Here is a 27,568-nt window from a genome sequence, read left to right on the forward strand (position 1 = left end):
TCACCTTTACAATTCCGACCCTACCCATAAGGCCGGTAATCTTCTAGACCCCATCATCTCTAACCTTACTAGTATCTCCTATCAATCTTCAATTCCGGTCATCTGGTCGGACCATTATATCGTTAACTTTTCAATTAAAACGACTGTGGCTAACTCCTCCAATCCTGCTCTCCCTCACAAAGCCAGCAGGAACTGGAAACGTCTAGACGTAGACAAATTAAATTCTCTTCTTGCCAATTCAAAACCCACGTTTTCCAGCATGACTATTAAAGAGCTTCCTGCTGTTAGATCGTGGCTGACAACTGCTTTGGACTCCTGTCTCCCTACTCAAAAAAATAAATCACAAATCCATCACCCACCGGCGCCCTGGTTTAATGACTCCCTTCGCCAAGAAAAATCCAACTGCAAAAAACTGGAACGCATATGGCGTTCCAATTACAACCCAGACCACAAAGCCAAATACAAGTCGGCCCTTAAAGCCTACCACTCGGCTTGTGACATCGCCAGAGCCAATTTTGCTAACAGCACTATACTTACGGCTCAAAATAGACCCAAGGCCCTGTTTAAAATAGTCAAAGAGCTGTCAGGTGTGTCCTCTGTACCCAAGGACCCCTGTCTGGACACTGCCCAGTGTAATGCATTAGCAAATTTCTTTCTCGACAAAATTGATAGGATTTATGATATCTTTAATTCCACTCCCGCTGCTCCCACTCACTCTGATCAAGTTTTACGCAACTCCCCCCCTGTTACCATCCCCTGCCCTACCCCCACTACTCCCCCTCTCCACGTCTGGGATCCTATTTCCCCCACGCTTCTAAAAAAGTATCTCCAAGACATCAAATCTGGTTCCCCCCTTGACCCAATGCCCCCTCAAGTTCTGAGTTCTCTGGACCCTGCCCTACTCCACATTATTCTGGATGTCTTGAACGCTTCACTAACAGAAGCGATTGTTCCAAATGAATGGAAGCACGCAACGGTGGTCCCATTACTAAAAAAGGCTAACGCAGATCCCAACAACCTATCAAATTTTCGCCCTATTTCTCTGCTCTCATGCTTCTCCAAGATCCTGGAGAAACACGTCAATTCCCTGCTCAATTCATATGTTGAAACTTCTAATCTTCTTCATGGTTCTCAATCCAGGTTCAGGGCTGGCTTCTCCACGGAAACCACTCTCCTTGGTGTGTCGGAGACCATCAGACGTCAAGCGGACAATGGGGAGACTGTGGCACTCATCTTGCTTGACTTGAGTGCCACATTTGACACCGTCTCCCACTCCATCTTATTGTCCTCCTTGAAGGCTGTTGGTGTCGGTGGCTCCGCCCTGGCCTGGATTGCTAATTTCCTTTCTGATCGCACGTTCCAAGTCTTCTCTTCCACATCTGTCTCGTCCATACTCCCCTCCACTCACAGTGTTCCCCAAGGGTCTATCCTTAGCCCCCTTTTCTTTAACTTGTATGTGAGACCTCTTCCTTTCTTGGCGGAGCAGGCTGGTCTCACAATTTATTCCTATGCTGATGACACTCAAATCATCTACTCACTTTCTACCAATAAAAACCTCCCCTCCTCCTCTCTTCAATCCGGCTGAAACAAATATCTGATTGGATGCTGAAACACAAACTAAAATTAAACGGGGACAAAACAGAACTGCTCCTGTTTGGCTCAAACACCTCGCTCTGGGGCCCACAACATTGGCCACCGGAGATGGGCCCTCTACCTGTTCCAACCGTGTCAGCTCGTAATCTTGGGGTTCTCCTCGACAACCAACTATCCTTCAAGCAACACGTGGTGAAAGTCTCTGCCACCTGTACCACCATCATCAGGTGGCTGAGGAAAATCATGTGGATGCTGCCTGCTGACACCTTGAGGACTTTAGTCCAGGCTCTTGTCACCTCACGCCTGGACTATGGGAACATCCTACTCCTGGGTGCCTGTAAGGAGGTAACCAGGAAGTACCAGGTGGTACAGAATATGGCAGTTCGCCTTATCTGTCACCTGCCTGCCAGATCCTCGGTCTCACAGCATATGCGTAATCTGCATTGGTTGCGAATCGAGAGCAGAATTAAATTCAAAGCACTCTGCTTCATGCACAAGATTATGACTGGAAGAGCCCCTCACTATCTCTCTGCTCTGGTGCAGCAATACATCCCCCCCCCGTACACTTAGGTCTTCCACTCAGAACAAGTACAGGACTCCGCGCGTCAACAGAGCCAAAATGGGAGGACGCTCGTTTTCCTTGCTGGCACCCTCCTTATGGAACTCCCTACCCCAATCTTTGCGTTCTGAATCGTGCTTCCTGACATTCCGTAAAGGAATTAAAACTTGGCTTTTCAACACCTAACTTCTGGTCTGACATTCCTCCCACCCTTCATACCGTTCAGTTTGCCTTAGCGCCGGGAAACCTCCGGGTAGCTGCGCGCTTAACAAATGTAATTATAAAAAGGTCACAATATTGATCGGGGTCCTAGATAGAACACGACAGTCAGGTTGTGTAAAAGTATTTCAATTAATTTTCCAAGTTCGTTGAGGCAATGTCTTTGGTAAGAATTTATTTGAACATCACATGACAGGAACAATATATTAATGTGTGCTGTTCTATCCACAGCACCTACAAGTTGAAAGGCAACAGCCAGTGCAAGTGACACAGGACCCCAAGCCTCTGGAGAAGCTAGCCAGGGCCAGGATACAGATGGGGAGGACAGTCCTTTCATCCAACCACAGGGACACAGAAGGAGGATCATGAGGCCATTGAGGATCATGGAAGATGAGGATGAGGACAATGTGATAGTGCAGTCTGAAGCACCAGTTACCCAGCAGCAGGAGTCAAGACCACAGACCACAGGCAGGCGTAGACCCCGCACAGGCTTCAGCTACAGTGAGCATCAGGATGAATCTGTGTTTGCTGGCCTCAAAATGCACATGCTCCAGGTACACCACCTGCAAGCGAAACATATGAAGGCAATTCAGCGGGAGATTAGGGCAGGGAACAGGGGAATTCGCCAAGAAATCAGGGGGGCTGTGCAGGAGCTGACTGCCGAGTTGCGAGCAGAACGCGCAGCCAGGCGCAAAGAAATGGCCCGCATGGACCACTACACTTGCGCTATTAACCGGCTGGCCTCCTCCACCAATATGCTGGCAAGGCGTGCCATAGAGACCCAGCGTGAGTTATCTCACGAATCCAGGATATTGCCACTGTGGTAGTGCAGTCAACTGCTACCCTGGATGAACTGTGCGCACTCGTACTGCTGGTCCAGGGGTGCTGACCCCCAGTGAGGAGGACTCACAGTCAGTGCGGAGCTCCAACACCCCACCACCCACTGTTGAGAGGCGCCGTAGTGGCAGGAGCAACAGGCCTGCCACACACCAATAGGAACTGCTGCAAAATGACTATTACACACAGGGGAGAAATAGGGCCATCAACAGTGTTGCATTTACTGTGATTAGACTAAAATTGTTACACTGTGAATTCAACATGTGCATTGGATTGGGAGTCTTCCTTTATGTATATTTGGATGTGTGACATTGTTGCAATTGGGAATTAAACACATTAGCAAAGGCTTGAGTTGTCATTGTATCATTATTTCTCACCTAGAAGTAGTTGCGCATGATCTCATCACGCCTCTGTCGCCCAGCTGCAGCAGCAGCTACGCCAGCTTCCATGTGTACAGGTCCAGGTCCCTCCACGTCGGAGGATTCTGAGTCACTCAACTCCATTGGTGTCCCTTTCCTGGTAGCAATGTTGTGCAGCATGGCACAAGCTACTACAATTTTGCAGCACGTTTCTGGGCTGTATTGGAGGGCTCCTCCACTTTTGTGAATGCATCTGAACCTGCTCCTCAATATGCCAAATGTTCTCTCGATGGTGCCTCTTGTTGAAATGTGTGCCCGGTTGTAGCGCCGCTTCCCAGCAGTGGCAGGATTCAGGTAGGGTGTCAAGATTAAATCCCGGACTGCATAGGCACTGTCCCCTGTGGGTGGAAATGTAGAAAGGTCAGTCACTGTCATGCACATGCTGGCCATTTGGAATGTGGGCTGTCATTGTGCGCTTTTACCTAGTAGGTATCCCTCTCCAAATTCCCCTCTTGAGAGTCTACGGTATAGCCCACTGTGACGGAATATGAAGGTGTCATGTGTGCTTCCTGGATACTTTGCCACTATGTCGGTGATTATGTTTTTGTCATCACACACCATCTGTATGTTCAGTGAGTGGTAGCATTTCCTGTTCCGGAATACATACTCTATGTTTGAGGGGGGTGAAATGGCAACATGTGTCCCATCTATACATCCTATGACGTGGGAGAATTGGGCAATGTTGTAAAAGTCCTGCTTGGTCTGTGATAGTTCCTGTGGGGTGCTGGGGAAGTGTATATGGTGTTGCATCCTATGTGTCATGGCGTCGAGGAACGCATGGAAGAAGCGCGACAGGGCACTTTGTGACACCCCTCCTGCTGAGGCTATGACCCCCTGAAAACTGCCTGAGGCCAGCAGGTGTAGTGAACACAGGACCTGGATGTGTGTGGGTATGGCCTGTGTCCTGCGGGTGGGGTGTTCTAGGTGGGGCCTGAGTTCCTCAATTAAATCAAGTATGCTCTCTTCCTCCAGTCCGTAATGGGTGTAGATGTCCTCCTCAGTGCGCTGGAAGATGGTGGTGCGCAACCGGAATATCCTCTCCTGCCGTCTCCTCCTCTGCGCCACGGCTCTCAGTCTTCGCCTCCTCACTATCATGTAGAGCCCAGACATTGTGGATAAGAGTGTGTTGCATTCTGGGCTTCATTTTATACTTTGCACCTGGTTACCACCTGCTCCCACTTGATGGTAAGTGCGATTCCTTAATTTTCGAATTCCTTATTTCGCAATTTGCGATTGGTTGATGTATTCCTTTGCGAATTCTTAATTGCGCTTCCCAGATTTGAAAATTTCGCTAACCGGTTTCAGCGCAAATTTGGAAATCGCTATCGAATTCGCAATTTACCACTTTTGCAAGGTTTGGAACTCGCTAAATAGCGATTCCTTCTTTTGCATGCATTTTCGCCTTCATACATTGGGATTTGCGAATTTTATTGTCGCAAACGCTATTTTTAGCGATTCGCATCGTTTGCGAGCGACTTTCTGCTTCATACAGAAGGTTCTCTAAAACTCAAAACTGTTCCTCCTTTTTTAACACAGTGGTTGTTTAGTTTCAAGCCAAGTACGGCAATGTGACACCCCCTGACCCCTACGTCATAAGAATGAGAAGGATACCCATGACTAGACAAATCTACATAGAGAAACAATTGCAGTTAGAGTGAGCAGGATATCTGACAATACTTCAAACTTTATATCCTCTCCTCCTAGGACTTATATATGGCATAATAGCAGCCCATGGGGCAAAGACTGTTCAAGTGACTTTTCTTATGTGAGGAAACAGTCTACAAATCCAGCCATACTGACATGGAATGTTCGTGGTTTTAGAACAGTGCTGCATTAAATACTTTTGGGACAAAATGTGGGCAAATATTCTATAATGTGTTTTCAGGAAAACTGGTTATGGACAAGCCCCATTGTTGAAGATTTTACTATCTGTACTAAAGGCAATATATTGCAAGGCACTAGTCGCTTTTTGGGTGAACACCCTATACTGGAGATGTTGGCTAGAGTTGTTGCAATCCTTGACACAACCTACAATTGGATATTAGCCAGGTGAATTTTGGTAAGCAGTTCTCGAAATACCTGTTGTTCTATTGTATTTTTTAATGTTTATATTCTGCCAAATGTGTGTCATCCTTTGATTAGAACTTACTCAAATTTGAGCATGACCTGTCTTATTTAAGATGTCAATATCATAAAATGTCCTGTTACTCAAGCCATTCCTCACCAAAATTCAACCCAATAAAGTGCCATTTCCATTTAGGTCCACCTGGACCTATTTACTTGAGTGCAGCTCCTGGATCATAACCAGTAGATCATAAGGAATATTGTAAGACTGAAGTTTATTCCATAAAAGGTTCTAGCCCACCATGTCAAAAGCAGCCTGAAAATCCACAAAACAGCAGCGTAGCTTGCCAACCGTTACTATGGTTTTCCTTGCCAGTGACCAAAAGTAGGATACAGTGGTCTATTTCGGAATAATGTGCCATGAACACCCCCTTATTACGTCGGTACTAAGGCAATGATATGGTGCAGTGTTCTAAATGTTTTAAGGGGTTTGTAAGAACAATCTTCAAGGGCATATCAAGCAATTAAATCATATTATAATTAGCCTTTTTACATTAATTTGTTTACTAAAGGCACCTCACCATAAATCAGGAATGATACTCTTAGTTATTACACACTGAAAAAAGAGGCTTAACGTTGAGGCCCAACATAGGTAGTCAGCACAGAAGGATGTTTCATACTTTTAAGAATCTCTGCAATAAAGTCAACCTCCTGAAGCTGCAATGGGCTGGGTATGAACAATATTGAATTTGCTGAGAAGAAGAATTTGCTACCTATAAAGTGCTTTCATGTAAAGCGAAGATGTACCAAACCCATTTATTCTCCGGCACTGTGTACTCTAAGCTAGATCGGTTGATAGTAACCAGAATTTATTTGACTTATCTTCTACAATTGCTTCTTTCATTTTAGACCTAGTAGAACTGGAGTTTCATTTAAAATGTATGATATTTTTTTCTCTTGTTCCTCAGTGCACAGATGTTACCAACGTTTTTTTGTTGTAATCCATTTACTATATATTGCATTTAGTTCCTTCCTTAGGTTATAGTTTTGCCATAACATTGCTTGTCCTAAACATCTCAAGGGCATTTCAAGTAGTGAAATCAGCTTGAGAACTCTGTTCATGAGCTGGTTACAGTCAACTGTTCCAGATCTGCATTCAAATACATTTCTTTTCATCACTAATATTAAATAATGTGTCTAAATTATCAACAGAGAACTTGACTCTGCAGGGCCGGAATAGAAACCAAAGCCGGGCCTGTGACTGAGACTGTAAACAATAACTAGTTATAAAACAAAATTCACGGTTTTAGAATATTCAGCCAGATTCATCATTGAAAAATGGGCTCGCAAAGGGCCAGATTATGAGAATCTGGCACTTTGCGAGCGCAATTTTTGCATTTGGGATTCATCATCCCAAATGCAAAAATCGCTAATTGCGAAATCGCTAAATTGCATGGAATTGCATTTAAGGAATCTCTATTTGAGATTCCTTAAATGCAATTCATTAACCATTTTTAAATTGTGAATTCCCTATTTTTGGCCGCTATTTACCGCGAAGTCTGACTTCATGGTAAATAGCGAAAACTTAGAAAAAACACTTTAGTGCATTTTTTTAAGTTGTATGTCACACACACACGTTCTTAGGACATGTGTGTGCGCAACATCAGTCTAGAATTACATATCAGGGGTGCTACAGGGTGTTCTTTGGACACCCCTGGCACTCTTGAAATCGCAGCCTTATTTGCGATTAGCAAATTGCTAATCGCAAATAAGGAATGACTCGCCATTCATTCCTATAGGCCTTTGGGCCCATAGGAATGTATGGGGAGTCATTCCTTATTTGCGATTAGCAATTAGCTAATCGCAAACTAGGAAGCTGTAGGAATCGCAATAAATTTTGCGATTCCTACATGAATCTCGTTTTGCAAGTCTGTAATAGCGATTCCTTAATAATCGGTAGTACAGACTCGCAAAAGGGGACTTTGATGAATCTACCTGATTGTTCCTTAAAATGTCATCTACATTGAGATGATCACTAACTCCAAGGGCTGCTATGTTTTAAGTTTTAACAAGCTTAAAATGTTTACATGAAACAAAGGAATACTTAATTGGTGCAGTTTGCTTGCCAATTCTGAATGTGACACTGGCAGGGCTACAGCAGTAAAACCAGCCATTGATATTACCTAAGGGGCCGATTAGGATTGCGGTGATTCCACATCCTACGGGCCGGCGGAAGCCACCGCCAGCCCGGAGGTTGCGGAATCACCGCAGCAGTGCCTTCAAAGACCCCCCCGCCAGATTAGGATGGCTGGGGGGTCATTGGCAGACGGGAAAACCGTCCGCCGCTTTTCCGCCTTGGTCGCCTTCCGACCGTGGCGGAAAAGCTCTAATATGGTGGCGGTGTCTATCAGACACCGCCAGCCATATTAGGATGGGGCAGGAAACATGCTTTTCCACGGCGGATTTTCTGCTTTGGAAAAGCATGTGGTCTTGTGAGTTTGGGGGCCCGTTGTGGGCCCCCAGGGTGTCAGGGGGTGGGGGGGTGCACATGGGGGTAGGCACCTCGCAGTGCCTGCCACTTTGTGCATGTAAGTGCAATACATGCATTTTTAACCTTGCGGCGGGTGCTCCTTCAAGCAGCACCCGCCGCAAGGTTAAAGATACGGGATGTGACCGCCAGGGTGGCGGTCACATCCTAATTCAAACGGAGTGACCGCCGCTGCCCCTGCGGACGGTCCCTCCACCTCGGGGGTGGCGGACAGACGCAGGTCCGTCCGCCATCCTAATGGGCTCCTAAGTTCAGTTTGTCTAGAAGCATTATCAATTGTTTGGCACTATCTAGGCAGATCTTTACCATTGATTCTACAGGACTAAATTAGATTAAAAAAATATGTGGGATGGATGTTCACATCTCTATTTTAATGTTTGGGGTGTTTAGTACACCTTTTGTTACATTACGGGGCTTAGATGGTGAATAGATATGGGCTGTATTTACACCCCTTCTCATCACATTAGCTTTTGAGTTAGGGTATAATATTTTTCTGTCAAGAAAGTGCTGATGATGACAGAGTGAGCAAACTGATGAGTGCCAACCAGTAGCTTCATGGATAGTGCTTATGTGAGGCACTTTCTAACCAACCTCACATTTTTATTTCCTAATTATAATTGATGAGCCCATTTTGAGACTGTTGGGGGATGGGCCTGTGACCTGAACTGGGTGGTTGATGAGCTTTTATAAATGTCTAACACATATGGATGGGATGGGCATGACTAGATAAATGAGCATAGCCTTACCAAAGATTGAGATATGATAACCATTTGATGGAAATTATGTATAGATGATATGTGTTTTTTAAAACCAGGTTTTTCTTGTTGTGAGGTTTGTGAGTGGAGGGCGTCCTGGTTATTAGTTCCCTCTTATGCTTCTTTTTTGATAACTGATTTATATCACGCCTGATTTAGTTACTCCATCACAATGGTGACGGATATCCTGTCTGACAAAATATAAATCCCACTGGATAAAATGTAATTTATAATTCAGTGGATGGGATATCCTTCACCGTTGTGATGGAGTAACCGGTGCTCCGAGATCTAAATAAGGCCTCAAGATTGGTATGACAAGAAATAACAATTGGTTAGTCACTGCTTCAAAAAAGTAAGTTAGAAAGTTTTAAATTATGATCTCCTTTTATTATAGCATAGAGGTTGAATATAGACATCTTAAGTAAGACAGGCCACAACAGGTTCCAGCAATCCTGTTAGTGTCTTGAACAATAAGGCAAGGGTAGGTTAACATGCTAGAAACCTTCACACTACAAGTAAGTGTTTCCTATGCTGCAGTGGTCACAGCATGAAACCCTTTATTCTTTCGAGTTTATTACCTCATTACTTTGATTCTGACCTTTTTATAGGCAAGTGATATCAAGGTCTGTGCATCCATGTGTTCACAAGGGGCCCTTTTCTTATGAGGATTCAAGGAAGGATTTATTTGAATTACAAAGATATCTGGGGGACATGACCGATGTTCTCTTTAAGAATGTTTTGCTTTGGGGCACTTTTGCACATAATCATGGACTGCCCACCTGAGTGAGACCCATTTTATCAGCATGCACTTTGAATGCGAAGTACTTGATCTGTCTTTTTTTTGTCTTCATATTACCTCAAATAAGCAAGTACCCTAGTGATCACCCCTGACCCAAGTGCTTATATTGGGGGTCTATTCTCAACCAGTGTTTACGGCAAGTTACCAACCAACGCTGTATATCATGAGCTGACCGAGAGGTTTAATCATTGGACTTCATGATCTTCTGTTAGGGTGTAATAAATTCCAAATCAACCCATGTTCGGCCTTCTTTCTATTCAGATTAACCATTTGGTCTAGATCCCTAAAGTATGTCACAGAGTTCCACCACTCCCTCGAAATAGGAGGTGTGGCCTGACACCACCTTTTACATATCTCCCTTCTTGCCAGGAGGACTAAATAGAATATTAACTCAATCTGAAGCTTTGAAAAGCTCTCAGGTCCAGATCCTGACTGTACAATACCAAACATGATTAAAGTGGGCCTTTCCTTTACTTCCACACCCAGAATGCCAGACATTGTCTTAACCACTTTCCTCAAGAATCTTTCCAGGACCTGGCAGCTGGCTAACATGTGAATGTCATCCGCCTCTTCAGCTCCACACCCGCTGCCTCTAATCCTAGTCAGCTGCAGAAGTGACCAATAAACTCTCTGTAAGGTAAAGAAGTGATTTCTTCTTAATGCATCTGGTTTAATTACAGATTAAAGCATACTTAAAGATACCATAATTCATTCATCTCTTCACTTTGCGAGCAACCTTCCCAGACCATGTATGGGGGTCTCAAGCTTTCTTCTGCTTCTGCAACCAAATATCCATACCAATAAGCAACTTCCTTCTTTCTTGGACCACGCAGATATTTGGTAGAACTTAAACCTAGATAGCGTACCATTCGTAAAATCTCTGCATGCATCTCAAGAACGGCATTGGTCCCCTTCCACCATCTCCCTCCAGTGTGTTATTCCACAACTTTTTAAGGGTTTTGCCAAACAGTCCAATAAACACTCTGGAGTTACAGGAGAATTCCACACTGGTGCCCATTCACTATAGTATAAGGTACCCAAAAGAGACTGACACTCATGCCATATTTTTGCTGCAGCCTTCAAGAACCTCAGCTGGACTTTGAAAAAGAAATTAGGAGCCCCAAATGTATACATGAATCCCACTTAGCATGATACAAACAACGCACAAGTGTGCTATCAGGCCATAGTAGAAGCATCCTTCTATTCTTCGATTGATATGCCCAACAATATAATTGAAAATCAGGGAGCCCCAGACCGCTACTTCCTAGTCTTCTTCTTAACTTCTTCCAGGAAATTCTAATCCCCTTTCCTGCCCAAATGTATTCCTTGTATTCTCATAAGGGCCTTTTTATTAAACTCTAGTGGCATGTTATCAAACAGGTATGAAAACTAAGGTAAAATAGACATCTTGACCATGCTGACCCAACTGTACAAATGAGGAGGGAGATTATGCCATTTCTCTATAATCTTATCTACTTTTAAAAAAACTTTCTCTAAATTCACTTTGGTGACCGCTTCTAGATCCTGCAATATTGTTACCCCCAAAAATCTTAGTTCCTTTGATAGCTTGATGTTTTGGAGATCTTGTTGCCATGCCATCACCTCTGTTTTACTGCTGTTAATCCCATAGCCCGACAACCTCCCAAACGAGTTTACCTCCGCCATCAAATTCAGAAGAGCCTGGTTAATGTCTGTAGTGAACAAAATCAGATCATCATTATATAGAGCTAGTTTTCTAGAGAAGCTGCCCACGGTGAAAGGGCTTATTTCCCTACTCTTCCTTAAGCTTTGTGCCAGGGGATCAATGTATAGATCAAAGAAGATGGGTGACAGGGGGCAGCCCTGTCTGGTTCTTCATCCTATCTGTACCGGAGCAGTGGGGCTGCCGTTGACTAGTATTTTTGCTCGAGGTGCCCTCTATGTCTTGCTCAGAATGTTCCGAAATACCTCACCAATACCAAACACTTTTAATGTACCTCTCAGTTATTTCCAATTCACTCGATCAAAGGCTTAATCTGCATCAAGAGCTACTATTGATAGGGGTGCTACCTGAGTTGAGGCAAGATCTATTGTGCCTATCAAAATGTGTATGATATCCCCCATCTGTCTTCCTGGTAGGAAGCCCTTCTGCTCTTCATTAATTAGCGTCCCAGCTATCTTGCATAAATGAGATGCCAGTATGCTAGTGAGAATTTTGTAGTTGCAGTTCAGCAACAGTATCGATCGGTATGACAGACACTGCGTGTGATCCTTGCCTGGTTTCAAAATAAGCTAGATAACAACCTAATTCCAGGACTCCGGCAGTGGGGAATCTCTCCTCAGCACCTCATTAAGCCAGATCGGGATTACTACCTCAGAGAACAATATATAGATTTTATTCGGGATGCGTCTGGCCTAGCTACTTTCCCCCTTTTAAGTTTTTTGACTGCTATCAGGATTTCATTCCCCGTTATGTCCTGATTCTGATATTGCTGATCCTCAGCGCTCGGTTTTGGGAGTTGTTTTCCTGAGAGCCAGTGACCTAACTCAGAGTCATCTACCTTGAGATATTTTAGGTTTAAGCCCTGGAAGAATTTAGAATATGCCTGCTCTAGCTCTACCGAGTCTTCCTCCACTCTTTCCTCTTCTACCTTAATTTTTCGTATATAGTTGTGTGACCTATCTATCCTAGTCTTCCTAGCTAGAAATGTTCTGCACTTCTCTCCCTACTCATACTACCTCAACTTACTCACATCCAATTGGTGTTGCAGTCTCTCCACCATCTTCAATCTGAACTGGAGTTGTAAGTCCTCAACTTGTTCCACTAGACTTTCTCTCTGTATTCCCCTGGAAATGCCCTGATTTCAAATCGGTTTATGCTGCCGCTAACCTGTCTTCCAGTAAACAAACCTGCCTCTTGTTTTCTCTGATCAAAGCCACAGACGAGCTCAAGAACCCCCCTCAATAAGGCTTTGAATGTATCCCATAGTACATAAGTAGGAGATGAAGCTAGATTCCACCTAAAAAAATCAGTTGCTCCCCTTTCTATCCCTTTCATAATTTCTGATTGCAGGAGTAGCCTTCCGTTTAAAGTCTGTCATCTTAGTGCAGGACACAGTGGTAATTTTAGCTTTAAACATATTGTGGCATAATGATATATATGTATGTACGTATGCATGTATAGGATTTATAAAGCGCTGAAATCAACCCTGCAGGGGTATTTCCGTGCTATAAGAAAGAGAAGGTACAGGACATGAACAAATCAGTCCTGGAATAGTTCAGTCTTCAAGAGTTTCCTGAAACAAGGCATTCTGGGGCATTTGCACAGGGCCTCCGGCAGGGTGTTCCAGTATTTTGGGGCAAGATAAGCAACAGCTCTGCCACATGTGCCCAATTTCCTATAGCGGGGGATCACAAGCAGCCCTTTCCCTTCAGACCTAAGTAGGCTGTTTGGACAATAAATTTGTCTGCCAAATAGCTGGGACTTCTACCATAAAGAGCTGTATTGGCGCAGCAGCAAAGTTTGAATTTGATTCTTTGGCCGATCAGAAGCCAGTGAAGCTGTTTCAGCAATGTCCTAGAGGAAGTACAGGTCGGCTTTTTAAGGGCCAAGAGTGCAGCAACATTCTGGACTATCTGTAGTCTGCTCTGCAGAGATACATTTGCTGATGCTAACAGAGCATTGCGGTAGTCAAGACGACCAATGAAAAAGTGCCTGGATCAGAGTTCTCCTTACAGATAGAGGCAGCCACTGGAACACTCTACGCAGAAGCCTCAGGGTGTGGTAGCGGGTCCCTGAGGTTGCCATAACTTGATCCCTCATGGATAACGAGACCTCCAAGAGAACCCCAAGATTTTTTGCCACAAGAGTCGGTATCGGGGCGGGCCCAAGACAGCCGGCCATCAATTAGGGACCAGGTTGTTTGAGCCGAACCAAAAAGCTGGAATTCGGTCTTGGCCGCATTTAACTAGAGACAATTCTCAGTCATCCAGGCTGATATGGCTAGCTTGCCTTTAGAAAAACGATGTTCAACTAGCTCTGTATCCTTATCAAAGGATAAAAGCAGTTGCGTATTGTTAGCATAAGAATAGGGAGTAAATCCATACGTCCTAATAATCTTGGCAAGGGGAGGCACATGAACATTAAAGAAGGTAGGGTTCAAACAAGAGCCCTAGGGCACCCCCTTAGTAAGCTTAAAAGTTTGGGAGCAAAAGAGGCCAAGGTTGATTGTCTCGGTACGCTGATCTAAGAAGCTGGTAAGCGATTTAAGTGCCTGTCCCTGCACTCCAGATTCTCTCAATTGATAAATTAATTTCTGATGAGAGACAGTGCCGAAGACTGCTGTCAGATCCAATAAAATCAGCAGCACAGCCTTGGTGTTGTCCAACTCCATTTTTATATAATCTGTAACACCAATAAAGGTAGTCTCTGTAGAGTGATTGGGTCTAAACCCAGACTGGGAAGGGTCGAGGGCACCTTGAGATTCAAGATAACCCATCAACTGAGTGTTAACATACCCTTCAACCATTTTGCTCATGAGTGGCAGAGGAAAGATGGGGCGATAGTTGGAAATCGCTTCAGTGGGTAGTTGAGCTTTCTTCTTGATTGGTAGCACTTGAGCGGCCTTCCAATCAAGAGGGAGTACCCCTTCATGCAAAGACGTACTAAGGATGTTACAGATGAGAGGCGCTGGTAAATAGCGTATAGGGCAAATACATATGCTGCCATAACCACTAGGGGGATCCAGATTTTGATGTTCTTAGCATGGCTTCAGCTTGAGGTATCAGTATCGCATTAAAATGCTGAAGGCCTTCGACTTCACTTCTTAAGGTAGAGGGATGTGAGTTGGAGAGATCCCCGGGATGGGGGCCCTGAGGAAATTGATCATAGATTAGGTTTATTTGATCTTCAAAATAATTGGCTATGCTGTCACAAATACCCTGAGAGTGGGAGCATCTGCGGGGTACAGGCTGTGGGATTGGTGAAAGTTTGAGATTTTTAAAAGAGTTCTTTTGTTGAATTACCTGCCTTGTTGATCTGTGACTACTACCTTGTCTACCCATCTTTGCCTTGTAAAAAGTCCCATACTTTCTGATCGTAGTAGATGGGTCTCTTGTAACAAGATGACTTTAGATGGGCTTTCATTCAAATATTGAAGGCCAAAATGTTGCCTTCTTTCAACCCTTAAGCCATTCACATTCCAGCTCATAATATGTGGGGGTTCATTCCCCTGTAATCTCTCTTTCCCCCCTTTATTCTCTATGGAACACTCCCCAAAAACCTGCGACCCAAACTAACCTATATTAAGATTTTTTTTTCTTTTTTCCCTATGCTCCCAACCATAAGTGCATCCCCTCCGCCCTCCCATTTCATCCTCCTGGCATACTATGCAAATTCGAGCTACCACTCATGGGAATCTAGCATTAACAATCCAGTGTCAACCCACTTGTATCTCTTCATTTGGCCAATATGCCTAACCTACTTATCTCTTGCTGTATTCTGGGCTATAAAGCTATCCCCCAAAAAAGGCCTGATTGCAACTAACACACAGAAAACTTCTATATTCTTAGTTCACTGGGTATCAACTACACCTCCTCTGTAAGGTTATGCTTATATTATTTCAGTCATACCCACCATGTGTGTACATTTATTTTCAAATAAAACATTCAGCCAAAGACATGTCCTAATATTCCTAAGGATTAAGGATGATACTGGCAAACTGGTCACAAAAAGGTGAGGTGGGTCAGAAAGTGCCTGAATTGTTTTAGTAATGTGTGAGTGGAGGGCAGCCTGATTTCGTATCCCTCTGATGCTCCTTGTTTAAGAGCTATACAGCTATCCACCTCCTCTGGGGCTAGGACGTTATGCATGCTATTAGCCCACATAACTTTCAAGATTGCTGGGAAACTTATCTGCATTTGTGCCCCCATTTCCCTGAGAGGCTCCATTTGCTTGCTCATCTCCCACCATCTATCTTCTGTAGTGCAGAAAATATCTGACCCAATTTTGAAGGTAGGATCCTGAACCTGCATTGATTTCTCCGTAAAAGCTACTCCCAGAACTATTTATTTGGCTATATTAGACAGCAAGTTGACTAGAATTTTCCTAGGCTTCGCCCGCCCAGTTTAATGGGATCTCAGTGCACTCTCTGAATATCAGTTTCCAGCTTCATAACAGAGATCACTTGGGTTAAAGCTTTGGTCGAAAGATCTAGCACAAGTGATTTAATATCACCCCCCCTCCACCCCTTCCTTAACCCCTTCGGCGCTGCGCAAATTCTCCTGCTGTGCGGAGAATTAATAAGTGGGTGGGATTCAGACGGCACCGAAGAGGTTAACTTCTAAATTCCTGATGTTGTTTCTCTTGAAATAATTTTCCATTCTTTCTAGCTTCCTGTTAGATCATTCTACCTTTGTTTTAACTTTACTACCTCTCGGGTGTTATCACTCACATTTAACGCCAACTCCTGGATCTTATTTTCTAGAGCTTCTGTGCGTTGTGTTACAATTTACATCTTTTCCTCCAGCCTGCGACATGTGTCCTGTTTTCCGCTCTGGTTAGCTTCTGATCTTGAGAATCATTCCTTAATCTCTGACGAGAGTTGACTTCCCATCCCCTGGACCGTCACCAAATCTAGCATGCCACTGCCTACCCTTTCAACCAATTGGTTCAGTGGGTATTATGTGTACAGCTCTCACACTCACTTAGAGTTACAGCTGATTCCTCCAATGATGAGAATCTATTTGCAGTAGGTACATCCGGATGAATTACGAGTCTGTCTGCTTTCCTGGGCTTATCCTTCTCCTGATTTAACAATCCCTCCACCACTCTTAGGGTTTCCACATTAGTCATGGTATTCACTTTAAAGTAAGATCCCAGGGAGGGTGTTACTCTAGGGCCTTTTAAGGCAGTCTTATTTCTTTTCTCTTTTGTAGCAATGTCCTTCTTTTGTGATGATTTATTAAGGGAGCTCTTAGCTTTCCATGAGGTAGACCCTAATGACTGTGTACTCTTCCCTCTAATGGGTTCAATCTAGGTATTTAATTCCTTTGATAGACAGGTATTTGATCTAAACTTGTATCTGTTCCCCAAAGCTTGCTCCTTCGCTACCAAGTGTACTGTATCCATTTTTTTTGCTCTCCTGAGTGACACAATCACCTCCCTACCTTTAGTCACCTTATCATCTAGTCGGAGAATCACAGGTTCCACTTGTTCAGGATTGGCAGTGTCTTCTGCCATCTTTCCCTCCCTCAGCTCGGTAGGCTGGTTAGGCAAATAACGGTCCTGCGCTGCTTCCTCCTCTGCTGTTGGTATGTTACTCCTGGTAGCACGTGTACGTTGCAGTCATGATGTTTCCTGTGCTGGTGCTGACTCTTCCTGTCCTCCCCCCTCTGGGACTACTTCCGTGTTGAGGAAGGGCACGCTGAGCCGCTCTGATGCAGGAGAGCGGGCTTGCTGCCGCAAACCACTGGAGGCCAGGCCGCCCGTACATCGGGCTCTCAGAGTAACCGGAATGGATGGATGTCGCCACACAGCTGGATTACGTGCATTCCTCTCCTTCACCTCAAGGCGTAGCAGCTAACCACTCAATGCCGCGATCTCACCACACTCCTGGAGCCCATGGGTGAAGCTCCCGACTTGCCTTGCTAGCTGACCTCCATGTTCCGTTGAGGACGAGAAGCTATATATGCCATTTTGCAGGTATTCAGCACGTCAAATCACTAGATAGGATGCTCGTTTTTGGGTGTCAATATTATTATAAATGTAACCATTTCTTTATGTTTATATATTTGTCTTGTCATAAGCTTTCGTAACACTAATCGTAGTATCCTGAATAAGTACCACAACCTTTGGGTATTATTACAAAATTGTATACATTACTTATCACACAATTCTTTTTCCCATCACGTTCTGAATCTAAGAACTATTTATGTAGATTAGGCACACATTTTGGTCCTGAAGGACTGCCCCTGATCCACTTGTGGACGGTTAAAGGCAAGAAACATGTGGACCTGTTTAGCCCTGTGGTCTTCTTTCGTTTTTAATCTTAACAAAGACTCCCCATAATAAAAAAATGTCTATATATTAGGGCGTCTTTAATTAATTATAACTTTTTCCACTTTCCACTTCCTTATCATTAACAACACTAGGGCCAAACTAATCTGGCCTGCAGGCTTCTGTGGAAAAGAGCCCTTTCGAGGGGCCAGTTGGGTGGTGCAGTGCCAGCCCAATGAGGAGCACAGCCCGATTATGATGCATGCTATTATTTGGTGGCTGAGGGCCTGTGCTCCACAACTATGTTGTCTATGATAAGTTCAGACATGCATGAACTATACATGATTTGGATGAAGTGACTTCGTCATCCCTCCCTCTGAACTGCACACTTTATTTATATTGTCTGTTTGGGAGGACGGGTGCTGGCTCGCTAGTCCTGTCTTCCCCTCCTTTTTTGCATTGGCTAGAGACTCACCTGCTCAGCATTACAATAACCGCTCAGATGATATTGTGCATATACATTACAATATATACGTATATACTAATTAAACATTGAAAATACACCATATACATATGCACTTCTTATATTGGCAGAACAGTCATAAAAGCAATTACACAGTATGCCACCTACAACCCTGGTGGGGCCGGCCGTGAAGACTAGCCATGTACAAATAGCATTTGGGATGATGGTAACACAGCATGTCGCCTACAACTCGTCAAGGGCCGGCCGCGTATCAGGATAGCGTTCTCAGAGCTCTATAGGTAACAGTGCACATGCATAATAATAAGAGAATGGCAAGAACCAGGCTCTGCTTCGGGTTCTCATCAGTGAAGTGCTATCGTACATGCAGAACTGCTAAAGCAGCAAAAATTTCAAACCAGAAAAAGAGAAAAAACATAATCCAAAATAAAAGGGAGAGAAACATGGATCCCAACTGCCGACCCCCCACCTCAACCCCTTCCGAAGCGAACCAGTTAATGAAAATATTTTTGCATTCTGGAGAGATGTTATAGGTTTAGTCAAGCCTAAACCCTGTCAAAAGCCTTGTCCTCTTCTTGGGGGTCTAGTAATAACCTCAGAATGCACAAGTATTTAGGACATGTGATCTCTCGAAACTCTGAGGAAAGGATAGCGATGAAGGGACCCAGATTTTAGTAGCATAGGTCGGCATCAACAGTCGTTCCTTGACTAGCAATGACCATAGCTGATCAAGCCACTGTCGATGGTCTGGAATTTTATCTGTGCCCCTGCTGGACAGCAATACTCTATGTGCGGTGTTCAGTGCTAAGGCCATCTGCCATCCTTTAATGGAGCAGAGTGGGAACATAAGTGCATTGGGGAGTCCCGAAAGCACGTTTGCATGGAATCTGGGAACTGTAGTATTGAAGGCACAGTCAATGTCATCCAGGATCTGGTCCCAGAATCCAGTCAGTTTCGGGCAGTGCCAAAGAAGATAGGGCAATTTAGCTGGATTTCCACAGCCCATCCAGCATTGGCTGTCACATTGGGCATTCCATTTCTGTATATGAGAAGAGGTGTAGTGCCAATAAGAAGTGATCTTGTAGGCTGTCTCAGTATGTTCTGAAGTGTGTGCCGTATGATGGGTTCTATAGAAGATATTTTACCCACTCCTTATCTGATAACGATAAACCTAATTTTACCTCCCAACGGTTATGCCCTAGGAGTCTGCATTTTTGTGCCACCTTCGTCAGGTGAAGATAGATCTCTGAGATAATCTTTCTATCATCTGCCTTAAGGAGCAGCCACTTCTCAAGTGTAGCTATCGGTCTACCTGCCTTAAGCCATGTGTCCGAGCTAAGCACCCAGTTTGTCAGTTACATATTTCCAGCAAGGCATAGTCTGTTTTGAGTTGATCGAATGGTATGAGGCTGTTGTGGTTGAAGAGGCATCCCATGCACTTACACCTGCCCACTATCCATCGTTTGGCGGTGTTCGGGGTCATGCCTGGAGACAAATCTGGATTTGAAAATAGAGGTGTCATGGGCAAAGGGAAAGTGGTGAGTCTTGTTGCAGTCGCTGCTTTGTCCCAGATCTGAAGTGTCAGGCAAGTTACAAGGGAAGAATAGAGCCCCCACGTTCTATATGGCGGAGGCAGCCACACCTCCCTCCAAATGTGTGATCTTGTTACTGTCTGGTCCATGAAGACGCAATGTTTCTCTTTTAGTTGGCGGTTTCACTCCACCAGGTAGCGCAGCGCAACTGCGTGGCTTGGTAGTAGCGAGACATGTTGGTTTCCAAGAGCCCCCCATCTTGTTTCGAACACTGTAGGAGGTGTTTCTGCAGCCTAGGTTTCCCCCACATAAAATGTTCAATCTCCTTTTGAAGAGTATTAATTGTGCCAGACGGTGGAGTTAGGGGAAGGGTCTGATAGATGTACAGGGCTCTGGGGAGAATATTCATTTTTACTGCTGCTATTCTGCCAAGCCACAAGAGTGGAAGTCGCTTCCACTGTATCAGGTCCTTATGAATTAGGGCGAGAAACTTTGAATAGTTGGTCTCTGCAGTTTTAAAGAGACCTTTGCTTAGGACTAGACCTAGATATGGGAGCTCCTCAGTAACCCAGTGGAAGTCAAACTGAGATCGCAGGGCACGTACTGTGTGTGGATTAGTGGTGAGATTTAAGATTTGTGATTTCTGAATATCTACTTGAAAGCCCAAAGATGCTCCAAACTCCTGATGTTTAGTGACAATAACCAGGAGAGAGGTCAAAGGTTGGGTGATTGAAAATATGACAATGTCAGCATAGAGGCTGGTCAGGTGCCAATCCACACCAAAAAGGATGCCTCTAGCATCAGGATTGTCTCTTAATCTCTGTGCCAAAGAGCAAAAACAACTGGTGAGAAGGGCGATAGCCTTGCCTCATGCCCCCCTTTATAGGAAAGGTGCTAGAGCTTACGCCATTCACCCGTTTCCGTGCCCTGAGGGAGACGCATATGCTCAAAATCCAATTCTTAAAGTGTGTGCCTATGCCGAAGTGATTGAGAGTTGCAAATAGATAGGGCAACTGCACTCTATCAAACGCTTTTTCAGCATCCACCACCAGTAACAAGACTTCTTCCCGAGATCGGTGTACCTTTTCTATCAGATGACAAATGCGTTTAGTATTGTCCTCACACTGACGGCCGGGGATAAACCCTGTCTGGTCTGGGTCTATGAGGCCAGGCATCAGGGAATTGAGACGGTGGGCTGGTACGCCAGCAATCAGTTTTGTGTCAACGTCCAGAAGCGAAATAGGACTATATGGGCTACACTGCTTTGGGTCTTACTCGGGCTTAGGAATAACAGAAATAGTGGCTTGGAGCATCGATTCTGTACTTGTGCCAGTTTCCGCAAAGGAATTAAACAGAGAGATGAGTATAGGGCAAGTTCCAAGCAGAAAGTCTTATAGAATGCCGCACTGAACTCATCTGGTCATGGGGACTTCAGAGGCGTCTGGCCAGCAATCGCCGAGATCACTTCTTCAATGCGGATGGGCCTGTTGAGTGCTTCAGATTCTGCTGGGGGAAGGGGGAAAATTGCTGCTGCCTCTAAATATGCCTGTAGGTCTGAAAGACTAGGAGGTTTGCGTGTGTACAATTCAGCATAATAGGCCTGGAATATGTCCGCGATGCTATTCACCTCGGCTGCATCCGCCCCATAGGAAAGATTTAACCATTTGTGCAAATTGCTTACTGTGGAGGCGATGGACACAACCTCCTTTGTTAGCTCCTTTGTAGAATTTATATTTTAGGTGCACATTGCATGTTCGGCTCTATCCAGATCAAGGCTTTTAAGTTGTAGGTGTTCCCTCTCGAGTTGGCTCCAGATCCGTGGGGCCCTGGTGTGACCACTGCGCCTTTCAGTAGGCCGGGTCACTCCCCTTGTTCCTGCCGCTACCTGCTCCTGCCGATCCTGCTGGGACTCCCGCCCGCCTGCTCCTGCCGCCGCTGCCCTCCCTGCACCCGAGCGACCCAGCCACAGCTGAGCCGCCCGGCCGCCAGTTTTTTACCGCCACTGACCCCCTGCGGCCCCGCCCACCACCAGCCCATTGGCCACCCCGCTCCCGCCAACCCAGCTGACCCGCCCTCCCGTCCCCCTACTTATGACGCCCTCAGAGCGACCGCGCAGCGGACGCGCGCAGCGGGAGCGCCGACTGAGCGCCGAAGGTGCGCCAAAGGTAAGCCCGTCTGCGCCCGTCCGCGCCTGGACCGCGCCCAGCGCCAGGACCCCTGGCTCCCGCAGACACCAGCCCACCCGCCGGACCTACGACGCCACCGAACTCTACGCACTCAACGCCGGTCGAATCCCGGGCTGCTATCGAGCCACCCCGAGACGCACCCACGGACCCTTCTGCTGCCACTCCTGCAAGTTCACCTGCATCCGGAACTGCACTACACCAGCACCGACCAAGCCGAGCACCAGCAGCAACCACCTCAAGTGCATCCTGCTCAACACCCGCTCCATCCACAGACACGCCGTCGAGCTCTGGAACCTGCTGGACACCACAGCCCCAGACGTCGCCTTCCTCACGGAAACCTGGATGAACGCCTCCTCAGCGCCTGACATCGCCATTGCCATCCCGGGCGGCTACAAGATCATCCGGAGTGACCGCGTCAACCAGACAGGAGGAGGCATCGCCATCATCCACAGGAACACCATCCGCATCACGACCAACACCGACGACACCCTCGCACCCGCCGAACACCTGCACTTCCAGATCCACATCAACCCCAAGACCACCCTCAGAGGCACCCTCATCTACAGACCCCCGGGACCACGCACACAATTCAGCGAAGACATCGCCGACTTCATCAGCCCGCACGCCCTCCTCTCCGCTGACTACATCCTCCTCGGGGACCTCAACTTCCACCTGGAGAACAACAAAGACCGCAACACCACCACCCTGCTGGACAACCTCACCAACCTTGGTCTCAAGCAGCTGGTGACCACCCCCACCCACTACGCTGGACACACACTCGACCCCGTGTTCTCATCCAGCAAGGACATCACCTTCAGCCACGCCACCGGACTCCACTGGACGGACCACAGCTGCGTCCACTTCAGCTTCAGAAGGACCACGATCCACCACCACCAGCAACAGGTTGCACGCAGAAGCTGGAACAAGATCACAGCCGAACAGCTTGCGACTTCCCTGAGCATGAACCCTCCCACCAGCGCAACGAACCCAAGCCAGGCGGCCACCAACCTCGCGAAGTGGATCAGCAACTGCACGGACGACCTTGCCCCTCTGAAGACCCCGCCTAGCAGACCCGGCAGCATGAAAGCCCCATGGTTCACCGACGAACTCAAGAGCTCCAAGAAGAACTGCCGAGCACTAGAGAAAGCCTGGCGCAGAGACCCAACACCGAACAACATGACTGCCCTCAAGCTCGCCACCCGAAAACACCACCAACTGATCCACGCCACCAAGAAAACTGCATTCAAGGAACGACTGGACAACAACGCACACAACAGCAAGGAACTCTTCAACATCGTTAAAGAGCTCTCCTACCCCAACGCCGGAAACAACGACATCACCCCTTCGCAAGACCTCTGCAACTCCCTCGCCTCCTACTTCCACAACAAGATCGCGGACATACACAACAGCTTCAGCACTCAACCGATGCACGCCACGACTGAACCACTGCCCCCCACCACCACCCTCCGCGCCTGGACCCTGATCAGCACCGAAGACACCATCCGCACGATGAACTCCATCCACTCCGGATCTTCGACCGACCCCTGCCCTCACCACGTCTTCAACAAGGCCGACGCTGTCATCGCACCTCACCTGCGGGACATCATCAACACCTCCTTCGACACCGTTATCTTCCCGGAGAGCTGGAAGCACGCCGAACTCAGCGCTCTACTAAAGAAGCCATCAGCCGACCCCACCGACCTCAAGAACTACCGCCCCATCTCGCTGCTCCCGTTTCCTGCAAAAGTCATCGAGAAGACCATCAACAAGCAGCTGGCCGCCTTCCTCGAGACGAACGGATCCCTCGACCTCTCGCAGTCTGGCTTCCGGGCCAACCACAGCACCGAGACCACCCTGATCGCAGCCACCGATGACATCCGAGCCCTGCTCGACAACGGAGAAACAGCGGCCCTCATCCTCCTAGACCTCTCCGCGGCCTTCGACACTGTCTGCCACCGTACCCTAGTGCGGCGCCTCAGCAACGTCGGAATCCAGGAGAAGGCACTGGAATGGATCATCTCGTTCCTCGCCGGAAGGACACAGAGAGTACGCCTCCCCCCGTTCAGATCAGAAGCCACCGAAGTCATCTGCGGCGTTCCTCAAGGCTCCTCGCTCAGCCCAACCCTCTTCAACGTCTACATGAGCCCCCTCGCAGCCATCACACACCAACACAACCTCAACATCATCTCCTACCCCGACGACACCCAGCTGATCCTCTCCCTCACCAACGACCCCGCCACCGCCAGAGCCAACCTACTCGAAGGGATGACAGACGTAGCCGAGTGGATGATGAACAGCCGCCTGAAACTGAACTCGGACAAGACGGAAGTCCTCATCCTGGGATCTTCACCCTCCGCCTGGGACGACTCCTGGTGGCCCCCCGCCCTGGGCAGCGCACCCAAACCAACAGACCACGCACGCAACCTGGCTTCATCCTGGACTCCTCCCTCTCCATGACCAGACAAGTCAACGCCGTCTCCTCGTCGTGCTTCAACATCCTGCCCATGCTACGTAAGATCTTCCGGTGGATCCCCACCGAGACCAGGAAGACGGTCACCCAGGCCTTCGTCACCAGCCGTCTGGACTACAGCAACTCCCTCTACGCCGGAACCACAGCCAAACTCCAGAAGAGACTCCAGCGGATTCAGAACGCCTCAGCACGACTCATCCTGGACAGCCCCCGTCGCAGCCACATCTCCGGACACCTGAGAGATCTGCACTGGCTCCCGGTCAACAAGAGAATCACCTTCCGTCTCCTCACCCACGCACACAAAGCCCTACAAACCAAGGCCCAGGATACCTCAACAGCCGCCTCAACTTCTACGCTCCCACACGCCAGCTTCGATCGACTGGCCACGCCCTTGCCGCCGTCCCCTGCATCCGAAGAGCCACCACAGGAGGAAGGTCCTTCTCCTACCTTGCCGCCAAGACTTGGAACTCCCTCCCGACTCACCTCCGCCTGACCCAGGACCACCTTGCCTTCAGGAAGCAGCTCAAGACTTGGCTGTTCGGGCAGTAGCGGACCCCCCCCTCCCCTAGCGCCTTGAGACCCTCCGGGTGAGTAGTGCGCTATATAAATGCTTTGATTGATTGATTGATTGATTTATGAATAGGTTCCAATTCAAGCATCGAAATCTCCAGTTCCTTCCTCTTAGCTTTCCTCATCTTATTTTCGTGCACTGCTTTTGCAATAAAAGTTGTACGGGTGACCAGTTTTAGATCCTCCCATATCAAAGACAATGCAGTGGAACCTGTGTCATTAAGAGATAAATATTCTTGTATAGTTTTTTTAAGTGCTGCAACCGTCGCCGGTGACTGTAGCATTGTCTTGCGGAGGTGCCAGGGAGGCACCCATGTGGGGGTGGAAGAAGTACATAAAGTTAACGTGATATGTGCATGGTCCGATAGCAAGCAGGGCTTAATGGTGGGATTGAGCACTCGTTCCTATGCAAATGGGGAGGCTAGAAAGTGATATAATCGAGCATATGTTTTGTGGGCCACATAGTAAAATACATATTCATGCTCGCTAGGGTGTTGGGAGTTCCAAACATCGCGCATCCTGCACTCTTTCAGTCATGCATACCCTCCACAGTAGAGAGCCGCATTGCTACCAGATATAAGTCCTGAAAGGTCCAGCTCAGAGTCCATTACTATATTCAAGTCCCCTTCCACCACCACTGCCGCATCTGGAGCACTCTGGCTAGGGCGTCTGTTAGAAAGGATTCCTGATGCTAATTTGGAGCGTAAATCAATGCTACTGTGAGATGGAATGCACCCAACTGCACTCAAAGGGCCAGTAGGCAATGTTTAATCTCTGAAAGAGGACCCATGACTGTATCAGTGAAGTGTTTGGATAGTAGAATGGCCGGACCCCCCCTCTTCTCCCTCCCAAGGACTAAAATCACTGTGGGAACCTCTTAGTGTTCATTCTTTGTGTATCTTAAGGGAGTAAGTGTGTCTCCTGAAGCAGACATATGTCCCCCTGAGCGTTTCCAGCAGGGAAAGCAGTACTGATCTCTTGATAGGGTTGTTGAGGCCTCGTACATTGAGGCTAATTATCTTAGTCTCTTGGGTCAAAGCAAAAAAAGCAAGATTTAAGAGATCAATCAATTGCCACCATAGTTGTGCCTGTGGGAACCATGTCATTTAACTGGAGGGAGATTCGCATAACCGCTTGTTAGTGTGAAGGACAATCAGAATTGGCGTGTCGGAAGGGGTACCCCAACTAGACATCATAATCACCAACAGAGTAACAAAACAAATAGAAATTTTAATATATGAGAAATTGGAATAGTCCATCACAGTAGAAAGACCAGTACAAAGTGTTCAATCAAGGTGGCAAGAGACATATAATAGTATCTCGTCTCAATGCCCCCACCACTCCACCAGTTATTCTGCGCAATACCTCAGAAAGGAGGATCAGCTTCTCCACCAGAGAGAGAGCACAGCAAAGCCAATATTTCTTTGATGATTGAGTCCAGATCAGCGCAGTGGCGCCCTAGTTGAGATCTGTACCGGGTTTTTTGGAGGTTTCTGTCAGGTGCTTTGTCATCCGCCAGGGATCGTTGGGGTACATGCTCACAAGATCTGGGTTGAGGACCTTAGAAGTTTCAGCCAAGGAATGTAGGTTTTGCCCTCACAGCGGAAAATAAGACAAAACGAGTGGCCCTCTGAGTAGGCAATGCCTGTTGCGTGCAGATGATTAGTCACAGGCTGAAAGTCTTTCTGTTTCTGTAAAGTACTTGCTGCGAGGTCCAGGAATAGTTGAGGTCATGGTACCTGAATTGCAGCTTCTGAGCATCTTCAGCCGCCTTGATTATAACCTCTTTCACTGTGAATTAGTGCACGCAGACTAAGATATCTGCAGGAGGATGGGAAGGCTGGCGGGGAGGGCCCACGCAATGACACTGGTCTATTTTGACATTGTTCTTTGCTGTAAAGCCCAAGACAAAGCTAAACAAGGCTTGGACATAGCCTTCAAAGTCTGAGCCTTCTCCGTTCGTAGGGACCCCACAGATGTGGATATTATTCCATATGGACCTGTTTTCCAGGTCTTCTGCATGTGCTTGTAAATGAATCGGTTTGTCTTGCAGTCAAATAACTTCCAGTTGGAGGGCTTCTATTTTTTCATCTCTGGCTGCGGAGCCCTCCTCGAGGGCCACCACCCACTCACCAACTGTATCGACATATCGGCAAACCTCCCCGAGTTCCATTTGCAAATCCGTCTTCACTGCCTGGAGATCTTTTTGCAGGGAGGCAAACAAAGCCTCCAGAACTTTGCGCGCCACTAGATTCTCAGCTCCCTCTCCTCCACCGGATGTTTCCAGCTCACCCGCAGTCGCTTTTTCACCTAGGGATTCCCCAGCGCCCTTCAGGAGTAAATCGTGGACCGATCGCTCCTTCTTCACCTTAGCCAACGCCATTCTTGCTCACCTGTGGGCAGCAGTACGGTGCTGGGCACTCCGGAAGGCCAGAAGTCATATTGGGGTACAAGTGCTTAAAGATGCAGGGCTCCCCACAACCCTCCCCCACACCACAGCAAATCCTGGGTCTAGGAACATTCCCCCGAGCTAGGTGCATGCTAGACCGCTCCAGAGGTCC

Source organism: Lissotriton vulgaris, chromosome 1_1, assembly GCF_964263255.1.
Source record: "Lissotriton vulgaris chromosome 1_1, aLisVul1.2, whole genome shotgun sequence".
Lineage (NCBI taxonomy): Eukaryota > Metazoa > Chordata > Amphibia > Caudata > Salamandridae > Lissotriton > Lissotriton vulgaris.